General features: G+C 45.2%; 1 long non-coding RNA gene across 1 annotated transcript in view; it reads right to left on the bottom strand.

The window, feature by feature from the left end:
• Positions 1-763: 763 nt before the first annotated feature.
• The window catches only part of LOC143693316 (uncharacterized), a 32,043-nt gene continuing 18,649 nt past the window's right edge, over positions 764-14,157 (bottom strand). Inside the window, exon 2 of the long non-coding RNA XR_013180811.1 lies at positions 764-4,001. This is a non-coding gene — a long non-coding RNA (uncharacterized LOC143693316). The remainder of the gene's footprint in view (positions 4,002-14,157) is intronic.

Raw genomic sequence — 14,157 nt, 5'->3', positions numbered from 1 at the left:
TTTTATAATTTAACCTATTCAGTGCATACAGGATGAAGAAAAAGGAGTAGATTTGAGATTGCTTTATTGCCTATTGATGCTTACCAACACAAAGGGATTCTGCATTATATTTGTAGTGTTCTGACTGCTTTTTCCACTTTGATTTCTCTCTTGTACCTCTTTTTTTCTGGAGATGCTTAAAAGGAACTCTACCAGTCTGTAAATAAAGCAACCTTTAACAGTGAGAAGCAAAGTTGTGGCTGCTTTGCAGCTCTCAGAGTCAAAGTTAAGTTTATACAACCTAATCTGATTCATCACCAAGAAAAAAAAAAAACAAACAAATTCTTTCCTCCCTGTACATGTTGCAGTACAAAACAGAGAGAGATCTGAGTTTTTAGTTGTGGTTGTTCATTACCCTCTTTGGTAAGACTTGCTGAATTTCTATTTATGTGCTTAACAACTGGAACAAGCTCTGTTTATTACTGCATAAAAAGTCCTCCTTCATCACTTTCTTCCAAGCTACACAGAAGCCTTGATCAGTGAAGATATGAGATTGCTTTCCTGACATTTATTTAATAACTATTATTTAAAATTTTTTGCTTATTTCAATGAATTTGTCATATATTGTATTTTACAATAGATTCTTTTTTCATCTGTTATTTACATTAAAATTTCAATGCTGTGTTGTTAGAAATAAGGCAATGAATGTATACAGGCAAAATTCAAAATTGAGATTCACCAAAAAAATAAAGAATGAGTGACAATATACCAGAAAATGCAAATATTTGTGTTGCTATCAAATTACATTTATTTGTAAGAAATATTAAAAGTTAAAAGTATTGCTATAAAAAGTAACCTTGAGCATCTCTGTTCAAGCATTTCTAATTCTTTCCAAGTTAATCTGGTCTCACAGGAAAAGAAAGATGTAGCAAAAATAACCTTTTTCAGCCTAGTGGCAAGAGGCACAGTGGTGTAAAAGCCCTTGAACCGCAGCCCACCAGAAGTCATTATACAGTGACATCACTCAGGGTTGGATCAAGGCTTGAGCAAAAGATATTTGGAATTTTAAGCAGATGTGAGACCAGAATCAAGTTGAATATATAGATATCAATTGCACTGAAATGTGCTTGTCTATTTTAGTAGAATTAGAGAACAATTCTATCAGTCTGCATCAGTACCTGCAAAACAAGTTGCTTTTCCAAAGAAACCTGAGTAGCTGACAATTTGCTCCCCAAAACTATTTCCTTTCACAGATTCATCAAAGCTATAATTCAATTTAGAAAAATAAAATAAATAAATACCCCAAACAGGTTTTTTGTAGTGTTTTTATAGTTCAGAATTCTACTCTGAAAAATGAAGTAGGAAAACCACAATGTTATATATGCAAATAGAATTAAAATACCTGAAGGTTTACTTTTCCATAGTGTAGACATTGCACAATAACTGACAGGAACTTAAATTTCATCATTATCATGCAATTGTAGAGTTTCTTCAAAAGTTACCTTGATAGCTAATTTGAGATTGCTGACTTAGATCACAATGCAGTAATTAGCCGAAGTTAAAATTAAAGTAAAATTTTAAAGAAAATTAATCAAGTAATACAATACATGGTGTAGTACTTTTTCCATGGGCAACTCAACTGATAATCTTACAGCTCATAAATTATCAGGAAAGACATATGCTTTGATTGTACAACTTTGTTACAAAACTGTCTTTGAATTAAGGTGGCAATGCAATAGGTGCTATCTTCACTGAAAATACTATGTGTGGGTTTTTATAGTACTTTGAAGAAGTATTTTGCATCAATTTTTATTGTGGCAATAAAAATAGTAAAGGTTTGAGGACTGCAGGATGTCTTATAGTTCTCTACTGCTTTGGAGGAGTGTGATTAGTTATATATCACTCACACATGTCTTACAGTAAAATAATTCTTTGAAAGGCTAGAACAAATCCTGAATAAAAAGAGTTAATGCAAACATTTTAAAGTAATTCTGTTCCTTATCTGAGCATGAGGTGAAATGAAACAGAAGGAGGAAAAGAAGAACTTGTATTTCAGCAGAAAGGGGTTCTTGTCTCTTCCTGGCATCTCTGCTCTCCAGTAATTTTTAATCTCATAACTCAGAGTTCTGATCATTTTTCATGACAGAGAGTTGCTTGGCTATCTTTTCTACATAGTTTTATACTGAAACTGGAATAAGAAAAACAAGACAAAACAAAGCCTAAACCCTGTATGCTCCATTTGCTGAATACATGGTTTTCTTCCCCAAGTGTATGTGTGCCAGGTAGCACCACACTGGACTGGATGATAATAAACAGAGATCTCTGTGGCTGAATGTACCAGGACTAGGGTTGGTATAGGGATGGGGCAGAAGTTCCAGCTGTGAGAGAAAAGCAAAGTTCAGCTTCTCAAGGCAGGAGCTGATCTTGTTTCCAATTAGTTCCTCCACCCAATGTTGGGCCACTGGGAAAGGAGGTTGTCCCTGCTTATCTGAGCACCCTGCCTGAAGGGCAGATCTGGGGCCATTTCCCTCCCAGTAGAGCCAAGGTCCTTAAGCTGGGGTGATGGGAACTGGTTTGGTTCCATGAAGGGACAAAAAGCCTGAGTGGAAGTGGGTAACCCACCTTTGGGCTGACACCCCTGGTGTGTGAGGCTGGCAGGCTGCTGAGAAGGGCTGAGGTCCAGCTGGCAGCACGAGCTTAGAACAGGGCTCTTGTAGAGAGGGACAGGCCTGAGTCCAGAGTGTTGACATGACCTTGTGGGCCCCTGTTTCCCACCCTTGGTCTGCACCCTGAGGACATCATCCATCTCACCATCAGCAGCTGGGAATTGTGGTGGCCACACCCTCTACATAGCCCCATGGCAGCACCTACATGGAAGGTGTGACCAGAAGCTGCTCCTCTTTGGAGTTCCTGCTTTACAAGATCTTTCTGGAAGTGCTGTGGCAGAGAGCCAGATGAAGATGCACACCTAACAGGAACAGGGCATTTGGCCCCTGCTGTCCTCTGTGTAGGCACTGGCTGCAAAACATTGCTTTTCCTCTGGGTTTCTGCATTCAAGTCAGTAAGTGACTTATCCAGACCTGAAGCATGTCCGACACTTCCTAGAACATAGGTTTTGAGGGATCCAGTTGTCTAAGAGGAAAAGTTTTGAGGTGCTAAGTAAACAAATACCTGGCAGAGAAGGGTGCTTACAGTGCATATCATCTTTACTGAAATATATGTATGAGGCAGATAGCAGTCTGAGTTCTTGCATTTGACCACAGGGCTTATGTAGTGGAAAACAGGCTTTCTTTTAACATAGTAGTTATCCTTGGAAAACTCTCTCTGGTGAGGGGAAAGATCTTCCAGCCAAAAGATGAAACGTTACCTGCACATTAGGTTATTTTCCCCATTCAATTCCATCTCTCTTTGGTTTTGTTACTCTCATCTTTTCCTTCATATCCACTGCTGCAGTCTGAAAAGGGCAACTTTAATTTCGGGAAGCCAAACAAATCACAGTGAATAATTATTTAGTTTTAAATAATTCCATCCTTTTCTTCCTTTGTAATTTATGTGGTGCTGCTACAGAATGCACTAACCACGCTAAAGGGAAAGAGCCAGTTTAAGGGGTAGGAAAGAAGCACTGAATTATTCTTGGTCCTGCAAAGAATGCATTTAAGAGTTTCTTAGCCCAGCTCCCTTAGACCAATGAAACTTTCTTCTCTGCTCCCTCATGAGCACTGAACTGTCTGCACTGAAGGGTGACCACTCTCACGTGTGGCTGCTGTGTCTGTGTCGTAGGCAGTGTCAGAGGCTGGGCAGGATCCATCTCTGTAGGCTCACTGGAGTAAGACTATCCTTGGAGAAGCAGCTTTGGATTCACTGATTCCTTTGAGATAAGAGACTGGGTAGATGAAACACAACCCCCAGCATTTTTAGATATCGATGGCACAGACCTTTGCTCCTTGAGCACAGGCTCCTGACATGAGGGTGGAAGAGAGGGGAGTTTCCTCTGCTCACCACATGGTGATCACAAATGTCACCTACAGACAAAAGAAAATGAAAAGGAACAATAAGTGAAACACGGGCAATGATTTAGTCTCTTGAAAATGCACATTAATCATCTGACAGCCCTCAGCTTTACCGAACTGAAAGTTCGTTTCTCATGGCAGAGTTAACTTTGGGACCAGTGCCGGGAGGCGAAGCTGGAGCAGGGCTGGCAGCAATATTCAGGAGCGACAACTGCATGAGTGTATTGAGAAACAGAGTATTCACAAAAACTCCTTACGGACCCATAAATACCCAGCTTAGTTGCTGGTTTAATCACTCGCAAAGACATTGCCTGACTCTTTTAAAGCCGCGAGTATCTGAAGTTTTGGAAGCGATTGTGAATAAATACTTCACTGCCTGCTCACAGCGACGTTTCCCCGGCGTTAGCTCATTAGAGTGCCTGAAAGAGACCCGACAGAAAATAAGTTAAATGCAACTTAAATCATCACCCCATTCGACGCTAAAAGCGACACGAAAGGCGAGGCGTTCACCAAAAGGTTGCAAAAGGAGTCAGCTGCACCGCAGTTAGGAGTGGAGGGAGCGGGATTGCGGGATGGGAGCGGCCAGCGTGGCTGGGATCCCAGTCCCCAGTTGTGGTGGCACTTTTTTTGCGCTTTTTCCTCCACACGATTTTTTTTTTTTTAGTGACTTCGAAAGATGTCACGGCAAAGTGAAATCTTTGTGGAGAGCTGATCATGCATTCAGACTGTAGTGTTTTCAAAATGTGATGTTTTGCAATGATGACATTAGAGTAGCAACCAAGGGTCCGAGACAGCAACGCCTGCTGCAGCTGGGCTTCGCTTTGAAATGCCCAAGACAATGGGGGCCACTGTTCTTCATCGCTTCGCCTTTCCATTCCATTTGCATAGTCTGTTCTGCCTGATTGACCAGCTTGGGCTGTCCAAGGGACCAGCATTGTTCACAGATCACTTCAAGATGGCACAGATGACAAGATTCAGGTGAGAGATGAAGTGGGATGATTCTCAAATGCCATAAGAAAAAGCTACCCTGGGAACTTTTAGCTCAAGTGAAATAATTCAAGAATTTAAGCAGATAATTTTTTTTTCAAGAAAACGATCATATTTGGAACTGCGCAGTCATGACACACAAATAAGTAATAGGAGGTTTGTGTGTTTCGCTGAAGTGTTTTAATTTGTTTGTGTTTGGTTGTGTTGGGGGGAATTTTTTTTCTGGTTTGTTTTTTTTTTGTTTTTGTTTTTGTTTTTTTTTTTTGTCGGGTAGTTTGCTTTTTTTTTTGTCTTTTCCATCCCAGATCTCACCTTCCTCAGGCTAGGACGCGAACCATGCCACTGGAAACCCTCGTGAATAAAAGTTTGCTTACAAAAAAAAAAAAAAAAATCTGAAGTCGAATATAAATAAAGCTCATCATAGAGGCGAGTTTTTAAATTCTTTGGTGCCTGCTCCGTAACTAAATGCCAGTTTAGGATTACTCAGTTAACGTTCACAAAGCCTTTGGAGGAGGAAAGCCCTGGCAGAAGAAGGGCGAAGCGCGCCGGGCGCTGCCGGCCAGCCCTGCGGCGGGACCGCGGCCCCAGCCCGGGCTCGGGGCGGGCAGCGAGGGGAGGCTGCAGGGCGCCTCGCTCTTCCCCAAGAAGTTGCAAACTCTCTGCTGGCACAGATTCACCACTGAAATGTCATGGTTTCGGCTGCTTTTTCGCTTTTTTTTCTTTCCCCCCCATACTCAGGTTCTCAAGTAAACACACACACACGGTAGCGCCCCTAAAATGAGTTTCATTTGACACCGATGTTTTGACTTCATCTCAAAAAGACAAAATCTTTGTCGTACAAGTATGTTTTCCCTGGAGGGGTTTCCAGCACAATTTGCTATAATTTCTTTACACCTAACGGAACTGATGGGATCTGAGCAGTAAAACATATTCCCACAGTAGTTTCGCTCTCTCGCTCTCTCTGTTACCCTCCTGGGGTTCAGCTCACTCTCTAGCATAAATATTGCCAATAATTGTGCTAATACGGTGATTCTCGGAAGGCAGCAGAACTCTCTTCTCCTCGTGTATCAGACCTAAAGACTGATGCGACTCCTGCTTAATCTCTGGGTGTATTCTCTCCTAGCTGCTCGTCTTTCCCCTGCAGAGACTAATACACTTAATTACATGATTTACAAGAATTGCCAACAAGGTCCCAGGGGCCGCTAAAGACCGACCGCCGCCCGACGAGCGGGGCGTAAGGTGCATGTCTGACTGCTGCACGGCGCCTCGAAGGGAAGCCGCCTTCAGCGGGACTCGGCTCTTCACATTTATCCAAAATTTCAGGTCCTTCTTCCCTGTTTTACACACCCCCCTTTCATGTTGTGCTCCGGTCCCAGGTTGGTTTGAGGGGTGCCGTCGTCCCCGCTCCCCCTCCTCCCGAGAAGGTGGCTAAAAGCTGCAGAGGAAACTTAAGTGGCTCTGGAGTTTGTTTAATTTCCCTCCAGTGTTTACTGATAATTCGAGAGACGCTTATCTCGGGGAATATAACGATTAATACAACCGCAGGTTTCCAGATAAGTGATTGTGATGGAGATTGTTGGCGAGAAAATAGACAATTATCCGCTGTTAGCTTTACATAAAGATCGCATTAACTTGAATTAGTTATCAGACAAAAGAACATCAGAAAGCTGCACCTTTCTGCCAAGGCAACCGCTTGCAGGCGGTGTGCTCCGCACAAGCAAACGCACCGCTGCCTCCCCAGCATCTCCCCAGCATGAAAGGGGCGGCGGGCCCGGGCCCGGGGGGGCCGCGGCACCGACACGCCGCGCTCCTGCCGAGGGAGGCACGGCCAAGCGCGGAGCGGGGAGGGCGAGCCCCGGGGCCGGGGGATCGCTTTAATATCAGCTGCCCGGCCCGGCCGCTTTCATTTCCATAGGGCGAAATTAACATGGACGTGGGGCAGGCGCTGGGGCGGGGGCAATGCGCCCGGGGAAGAAGCGGCGTGGCTGATCGCCAAGGAAACCTCGCTGAAAGGGAAGGGTAGAGCATGTGGCTATTAAAACCCCGACACAATAATAACATTAAGGGGAAAAAAAAAAATAAAACCATAATGATAACTTGGAGGCAGCTCGCCATTTGCATATGAAACCAGCGGCCAGAAGCGCGGCAGCCCCTTGCCGCATTATGTGCTCGGCGGTCCGAGGTCGTCCCCCCCCTAGCAAGACTGAAAAGCCTTTTGATTATTTCTCCTCTCCCTAGGAAAGGCTGATTCCTCCGTAATTGATAGCGGGGAAGGGCCGTAATTAATTTTTCAGGGAAGTACAGTGCAGCTTCTTCTCTCGGCTGGAGGGGAAGGGCTGAGAGCGAGGAAAGGGGGCGAGGGAGCGGAGGCGAGAGGAACTCCTTCCGAGAACCCCTAATTAAAAGTAATCACGCTTCACCCTCTCCGGCACCAAGACCCCCCTCGACTCCTCGCCACCCCCTCGCTCGCTGGGGAGGCAGGAAGGGCAGGGACCGTGGGCTGCTTTCACCGAGTCAGAAAGCATTCACCAGGCGTTTGTATTGCGGGAGGTTTCTGTGGGAATCGGGTGGCTCGAGTAATTGGGAGGGGAGGAGGGTGCACTCCCGGCTGGCTTCTCTCTGGAATTAAAGGCAGTCTTCAAAATAGGGTGTTTGTTAGAGAACTTCAGCTGGGAGGAAACCTGCCATTTCGGATCAGTGCGTTTTCTGTGCTGGGCTTCCAGACAGACCCTTAGCACCGTGTTCATCTGGGGAAGGGGAGAGGAGCAGGAGGGAGGCTTTTCCTGTGGGATGGGGCAACGGGGGAGAAAACGGCAAGGTGCTTCAGGCGGCAGGCTGAAGCCTAACAGATGCTGGGATACAAATAATTTCGGGGGAGCAGGGGCACCTCGGGTTCGTGCCTGAGGCAGCCGCGAAGGGAGAGGAGAGGGGATGCCAGGTGAAAGGGCTCTGCTCCCACCCGGGACGGAAAGCCCGTCCCCAGCCTTGGGACGTGCCGCTGCCGCCGCTGGGTCCCCGCTGAATGGAGCGGATAATGATCCCCGGTTCCCAAGGCAGGCTTGCTGCTGCCTGGTGAGCCTTGGATTTGTGTGGTCCAAGCCTTTCCCAGCTTGTCCCATTCTGTCACCGGGATAAGGGGCTCCCTCGGCTCGTTTGCACCTGCGTCGCTTTTGGCTCCTTCAGGAATGCGCTGAAGCTTGTAATCAGCTTTGTGAAGCCATTGAGTGCACGGCTGAGTGAAACTTCCAAAGCTCGCAGAAAACTGGCCCGCTGAATAGGAGTCAGCATGGGGCTTCTCTCCAAGCCCCTGGCCTGCCAAATTCCAGCAGAGCCCCTCACAATCAGTCCACACAAGCTTTACTGCTCTCCCCACACTGAGAGAAGCGAGAAAAGAAAAGCTAAAATACCAGTCACCGAGGTTAGCGGTTTGTTCCCAGATTAATGGCAAACGCCTCTCTGCCCGATGCTAACCAATTCATTCGGCTGATGTGTGTGTACATATATATATATATATACACACACACATATATAAATGCATATATGTATGTGCGTGTGTGTATGTGTATAGATATACGTGCACATGAATATCTATGCAAGCCAATGGCTATAACATTAAAAAGAAATAAGGGAGAGTTATTATTATTTTATGTGACCGTAGAAGTTCTCATGGCAGCAAACAGGTAGCAGGCTGTTTTGCTATCCCACAGGGTCATGCTATTCTCGTCTCAGTCTTTTCTGCACCCGTGTGGTTCCAAGACTCTGGATGAGTGTGACTCTCATCTGCAGTCTGGTTTTCCATCTGGAGGGGTTTAGTATCAAACAAAACTCCGGAGGAGAGCAAAAGGAAATAACAAGCAGGTTAAAAAAAATAAATAAATCACCAACCCCACCATCACTAAACCCACTTCAGAATAACTCAAGAGGACCAAGGCTCTGGGGCACTCGCGGGATGGGTTTGCCATGCCCAAGGCTCACGGCCACCCCATGGTCCCCAGCTTGGGGGAAGAGGGGATTCTCCACTGCAGCCCAGATCACTTCCCTACTGGGGAAAAGCGTTCAGGAAAGGTCCCATTTGAGGCAATCCCTTCATTTTTAACATCCTTAACACTTGCAACATGTATCCTTTCACTCCTACTCCCACCATCTAATTGCACAGGCAGGAGCGACGCTAAACAACCCGGGAATACATAGCACAACTTCATCACACCTTTCATCTGGGTTCTGTATGGGGTTGAAGATTCACATTTATTAGGGGAAACAATTACTCGAGTTATAGAAACCCATTCCTTTCTAAAGCAAGTTCTGTCACTGTAATAAACGCTGTGAAATGTTCTTAAATCTAAAAGTGTAAGACGTGGGTAAGCACTGTGACATCAAGTCCATGAGTATAGACCAGCACAGCAAGGCTTTGTCTTCTGGTCTTGGGACTTTTAATTCCATTTATGTCCTTCCTCTTCTACATGTATCTAAAACAATGAAAACAACATTATGACAACATTAATATTTTTTGCAAGCCCTCCTCTTGGGCTAGCATAAGGGGGGAAATGGAGACTTCCAACATTTCCAGAGATGATGTCTCCTGAAGGTTTTAGCCATACCTCTGAATTACGTCATGGAAATCATGTTTTCTTGTCATCCACATTAAAACAGCCGTGGCAGAAGGGACAGAACTAGCTCCACTAGAGCTGGTAGATGTTTCTTGTGAGTTCAGCGGGATTCTGTCTCCCTTTGCTGTCATGCTTTTGGCGTCTTCTCAATTACCGCAATTTTCAGGGATGTCCCAGAAACTGATGACAGCAGTAGGTATTTTTGCCATTGCTTTCTGATGAGTTTGTAGGGCTCACTGGACAGTCTCTTACACAGTGGGTGAATAGTTTAGCAGCATCAATCCTCTGTATCCTGGCCCCCAAGTCACTCTAAGGATAAGGTAACCTCTGATGTAAAGAGTTAGGCAGCAAAAGCACAGAGGACCATGTCTTGATGTTGAAGTCCTGACCCTTCCAACTGCTGCTGCACAAAAACTTCTGCACACGGCTACAAACGGTTTAAAGCCACATCTCTTTCTGTCTGTAAAGTTTCTTTTCTTTTTGGAAGTTTGATGTGCTATTTTCGACCGTGTTGCTCCTTCCAACCATTCTCAGTGACAAGTCATGAGGATATGCAGTAATTCAGAAATTAGTGAAATTTTATTCTTGGTGGGGGCGTTGGATTAAGAGGCTGGGAGAGTGTGAAACAAGTCAACGTGTAATTGTATGATAAGGCTCTCACGAGGAATTTATTGGCCAAGTTGCTATTTCTATTCCTTCCTAATCTCGTTTAGCACATTCATTCTCTGCAATCTGTCTCCATAATCTTCTGTGACAGAATGGCAGCCAATAGAAGCATGCATGTTTGGAGAGAAGAGAAAATATGCAGAGGCGTGATAAACTGATGCTAATTATCCATATTTAGGACACCGAGTGCAGAAGATCAAGGTTTACAAATAACAAACCAGAGCCAATGATGATGGCTTCCTAGTGTGGAATATATTGGAGGGGACAAGATAAGGGTTTCACATGCAGAAGAGATTTATTGGTCAAAGGGTTCACCTTCCACTTTTCCACTTTTATATAGCAGTAAATTATTTGGGCTAAATTCACCAGAACATTACTCTTTTATTTGGCAATGTGCCATGACTTGCTCTTTCTTTGTGTCCTTTCAATGCAAATCCTTGTAGTGTAACATCAGTTGATAAGAAACAAATAATTGAAGTAATAGGTAATTCCCTTTAAATTGTGCATATAGGACAGTAAGGTAATCATCTAATGTAGAATGAGACCGGAGTATAGAGCAGATAACTGAAAGTGAAACAATATCCATCTCGGCTATTAAATTACATTTATGCTGGAGAAAAATAACCTGCAGAAGACTTGTAGGCTGAAGAAGAGACAACACTAGTCTAGTCACCCTTAGGCCATTTTCCTACAGACTTCTCAAATTTATTTAATTTTAAAAGACAGCTCACCACCATTTTCCTCGCTTCCCCTTTCTCTCTCATTTCTTTTTTCTTTTTTTTTTTTTTTTCTCGAAAGCTAACATTTAAATTTGTGATTCTGCATTCCCCTTTTAAATAAGTGCTGGCTCTGAGAAACAATAAGGGAATTCAGTTTGGCAGTATCTGTGTAGTATGGTTGAGGGTCAGTGGAATGATCTTAGCAGTCTGCAGTAATTGTATTGTAAAGATTCCAAAATGAGAATAATATTATTTGAGTTTATTTTATTTACAAGTTCAGAAAGTATTCTGTACAGTGGCAAAATTCTAAATGTTGTTTCTATTAGCACCTTATTGTCAGGTGGAGGTAAACTGTTCTTTAAGAAATTCACTCTTGAATTGTGTGTCAGCACTCCTGGCTTCTCGAATGGTATTTTTCCTGTGTTGGTGGTACGAGGATACTCTGCAAAATACAGAACCCCGCTGTCAGAGCAGAAAATACAAAGGCCCTTCCATTAGGAACACTCTTTAAAATATCTCTTCTTTGATATCTGAAAAGACATTTCTTCCTTGACTATTCTTTTAAGAGGAGAAAATTTTCTGACTTTTTGTTTTACTGCTGAATGACTGTGGATTTATTTCTCTTCCCCTCTGAGGTATTCCTTTAAATTGGTTCGTATTTTGTGTTTGGTGGAGAGGCAGAAATACTGCATACCAAGCTGAACACTTTCACAGGTTTCCTAAAAATATTTCCAAGGTCAGTCTCGCTTTTTCAAGTTCCAATAAGTAGCTGACTTCCCTCAAAATGATCTGAAACACATCGTTGGGGAAGGAAGGTAGGCGAGCAGACAGAGTCTATGACAAAAGTCATAGAAGTTGCCATTTGGTCACTAGTGGACAAAAATGAAGGGCATAGGGAGCGGAGAGCAAGGATGTGGAGCACGACAGCCTGGGGACAAGCCCGGCTCTGGGGCTGCCCCTCGCAGGCGGTGCTGGCCCATGAGACGCTCCCGGGCTCTCTGGACAGGGAACGCCCGGGTCCCGATTCACCCCCGCTAAATTCCACCGGGACCAGTCCCACCTGTCCCGCTCGGGGAGCGCAGAGCGGAGCCCTCGCAGCCCGGGGGCCGCCGGTTCCCTGACCCAAGCCAGGTGAACCTTTGTCCCTTGTCCCCTCTGCAGGGACAAGAGGCGTTTATCTCCCCGGCAACGCCACAGCCCGGCCCGGAGCTGCTCCCCGGGGACCTGGGGCTCCCCGCTCGCATCCTGGCTGCCACCACCGCACCTCCCGCTGTCCCCCCGCCTGTCCCACAGCCCGCCTGCCCCCGCGGAGAGGCGGAATGCAGCTCCCCACGGGGAATGCGGGCGGGCCCGGGGGAGCCCTGAGCCGGCTCAGCCGGGGCGCCGGGGCAGCGCCCGGTGCCCCCCGGGCGGCGGGGCCGCTCACTCCGCCTTCTGTAACAAACTGTGCGGCGGTGCCGGGGGGGTGACAGGGGGTGTGCGCGGGATAGCGGCTCCTGGGCTTCATTAAATGACTTTTGGCAACTAGCTTGTCTAATCGGGGGGATTTTGGCAGTAACGGGCTCAAATCCGGCCCGGTTTGAATCTGCAGCCCTTTTGGCTGGAGGCAGAGCGGCAGGAAGCTCTGCTGCAGCTGCCTCCAACCCTCCTTTCCGTAAGGAAGATCTTTCTCTCCCTGTTCGTAGGGAAAAGGCAGACGTCTTCCACAGCAAACTCTCAGAGTGTTGTTGAAATCAGCATTTCAGAGTTCCGTTTGCCATCTCCAGAGACTCTGGAAATCCCTGTAAGCCTGGTGTTCTCGCTAAGCGAGGCGTGCGCACCGGCGGAGGGAATGCCGAAGTTTCCCTTTCAGGGGTTTTGCGGCTGCGCTTACTATTTGACGCTCATTGAGGGAAAGAGCTCCGTTCCAGATGTTGTCCAGCTCTTTCACAGAATGGAAACTGAGCTTCTGTCATACTTTTTCGGCTCGTTTTTCATTTGTTAGAAATTATTATGTTGTGTACCACAAAAGACAAACACGATCCTCTGTGAATTTTAGCTCTGATTTTCTTCATACTTCCACTCAAATTTCATGCCTGTAGCGAGTCCTCTTCCTGTTAAGCAATGAGAATGTCATAATAAAACTAGCAGGTATGGCAAGACACCTCGGTTCGACGGTACCTGAATCTGGTGTGCAGCCATGTAAGCATGGAGAGGGACTTGCATTCTGCAGCAAACCTCCGGAAAGTATGATGGGATGCACCCAAGGACATGACGTCATTGCATATATTTGTGAAGCAGACACAATTTTTATTACAGATTTTTTCTTTTTAAATGTGTCTCCTTGTTAAAGGAGATCAACAAGAATACCCCGAGGAGCAGAGACCGTTTTTTAAACAACGGGCTCTGAGTTCGTCCATTTTCATGACAATAGGCTTACCTTTCAAATGCAGTATTTTCTCTTATTGAACATCTAAGGCTCCCCTAAGACAGATGATAAATCCAGACGTCTAAATAGGAACACTTAGCCATGAAAACATGAACACATCGTTTAGATATTATGAAATATATAAAACATGTCTGAGACGCACAGACACATCTAGTTTACCTACCTGAAACTACCCACTGAAAAGTAAAGCTACAGAGCACGCTTCTACCAAATTGTACAGAACTGGGCTCGTTTGGTCACGCAAGGATGCCTTTTGCAATAATGCCACTTCATCGCTTTCCTGTTCTTAAATATGTGGATTTATGGCACATTCATCATAATCAGCTTGTCCCACTTATCTAGTCAGTTTTGGTCTGTGAGACTAAAACTAAAACTGAGATGCTGCTATTTTCGGGAAAATCAGGCAGAACTTCTCCCTGCCGCTGCTTAGTTAAAACAAAACAAATAGGAAATTATTTGCTGTCACCCAAACTTAGTCTGCTAAAGAGACATTTTCATTGGAGGCATAGCAGAAACTTCCTCAGCCTTGCTAGAAAGTTAGAAACTGAGAGGAAGATGAAAGGAAGAAGCGCTTTTGGAGGGAGAAATGCATGTTCTACTGTCATTACCTCGTTCCCGGCTGTTCCATAAGACACGTAAGTACTTTGGCACGTGAGCACAGAAATTTCCCGTTTGGAAAACGCAATCCATGTCCGTATCCCTCTTCACTCTTATGGCTGTTCAAAACACTGCTGAGGAGTTTTTAGGCTCAACTCCATGCT

This window comes from Agelaius phoeniceus, chromosome 2 (assembly GCF_051311805.1).
Source record: "Agelaius phoeniceus isolate bAgePho1 chromosome 2, bAgePho1.hap1, whole genome shotgun sequence".
In the NCBI taxonomy this organism is placed as follows: Eukaryota; Metazoa; Chordata; class Aves; order Passeriformes; family Icteridae; genus Agelaius; species Agelaius phoeniceus.
The sequence above is the reverse complement of the archived record's forward strand: the minus strand, read 5'-3'. Positions and strand labels throughout refer to the sequence as shown.